The 1,785-nt window shown below is 49.2% G+C and overlaps 1 non-coding gene across 1 annotated transcript; it reads right to left on the reverse strand.

Moving 5' to 3' along the window:
• Window positions 1–215: 215 nt before the first annotated feature.
• Trnak-uuu lies at window positions 216–290 on the reverse strand. The gene has a single exon. It is a non-coding gene; the product is annotated as a tRNA-Lys (tRNA).
• Between the last annotated feature and the right edge of the window lie 1,495 nt (window positions 291–1,785).

The following is a 1,785-nucleotide window of genomic DNA, read 5'->3' on the forward strand; positions in this document are numbered from 1 at the left end:
CCGTGAAGTGGCTGAGATGGTGAGGCTCTCTCTTGGCCGGCAAGATTCCCGACCTGTTCCCAACAGAACTCGTTTGGTATCAGCGCAGATATCAACTCTGCCCCACTGCCAGTATTCAGGACCTCAACAACCAGTTACAACATTAGAATTATATATTAATACCTTCAGCTGCTGACGGGCGTTGATATATATATCAACGGGGACAGGTGAATGTGTGCTTCGACCGGGACTCGAACCCGGGATCTCCTGCTTAAATGGCAGACGCTCTATCCATCTGAGCCATCGAGGGCACAGAGGATAGTGTGGTGTCACCACCAGACACCCCACTTGCTAGGTGGTAGCCTTTAAATCGGCCGCAGTCCGTTAGTATACGTCGGACCCGCGTGACGCCACTACCGGTGATTGCAGACCGAGCGCCGCCACACGGCAGGTCTAGTCTAGAGAGACTCCCTAGCACTCGCCCCAGTTGTACAGCCGACTTTGCTAGCGATGGTTCACTGAGTACATACACTCTCATTTGCCGAGACGACAGTTAGCAAAGCCTTCAGCTACGTCATTCGTTACGACCTAGCAAGGCGCCATATTCAGTTACTATATGTCTTTTGAACAGATAATATTGTGAATCATGTACCGTCAAGAGCGACGTTCATCATTCATTGATTAAAGTTAAGTATCAAACTCATTACGTCCGCTTTCTGAATTCTAATTCCTTGTCATGTTCCAGACCTCACGTCAGTATAATTCTCCCCTCCTCACGCCAGCCTGCGTGAGCTAAAACGCGTGCATTTCGGCCGCCTCTAGTAACACGGTGTTGGCTCTTCAGCCAACACAACAGATAGTGCGACTGCAGGGACTATCTAGCGCACGCCTCCTGCGAGACCCACATTCTCACCTTGTATGTCCACACACAACATTAGTATTCTCCCTATCCAACACACTCATTACTCGTGGAAGACATTCTTACCAAGTCCCGTGAGAGTTCAGGTAATATGTGTGCATCCGCAGAGAAGAGGAAGGTCGTGGCCGGTACTGCCAGAACTATATACTTACATGGATAAAGTGTCTGTTCTTCCGGGCCGGCCGGTGTGGCCGAGCGGTTCTAGGCGCTTCAGTCTAGAACCGCGCGACCGGTAAGGTCGCAGGTTCGTATCCTGCCTAGGGCATGGTTGTGTGTGATGTCCTTAGGTAAGTTAGGTTTAAGTATTTCTAAGTTCTAGGGGACTGAAGGTCTCAGATGTTAAGTCCCATAGTGCTCAGAGCCATCTGAACCATTTTGTTCTTTCGGACATGTGCGGATGCACACATATAACCCGAATTCTTACTGGGATTGGTAAGAATGTCTTCAACGAGTAATGAGTGTGTTGGGTAGGGACACTGCAAATGTAGTGTGTGGACATGTAAGGTGATAATGTGGGTCTCGCGGGAGGCGTCCGCGAGATAGTCCCTGCAGTCGCACTATCCTCTGTGTCCTCGGTGGCTCAGATGGATAGAGCGTCTGCCATGTAAGCAAGAGATCACGGGTTCGAGCCACTGTAGGGGCACACATTTTCACCTGTCCCCGTTGATATATATCAATGCCCGTCAGCAACTGAAGGTATTAATATATAATTATAATTTCGTTCTACACGGCTGTAGGTCATAATGGTGTCTGTTCTTTCGGACATGTCCGAAAGAACAGACACCATATCCATATAAGTATATAGCGTTTGTGGGCCAGGTTGCCTCAGGAAAGGATGTAACGGCTTTGTGACACTCTTCACAACCGAATCAGTGCATGCACAAGGC

This window comes from Schistocerca piceifrons, chromosome 4 (assembly GCF_021461385.2).
Source record: "Schistocerca piceifrons isolate TAMUIC-IGC-003096 chromosome 4, iqSchPice1.1, whole genome shotgun sequence".
Taxonomy (NCBI): Eukaryota; Metazoa; Arthropoda; class Insecta; order Orthoptera; family Acrididae; genus Schistocerca; species Schistocerca piceifrons.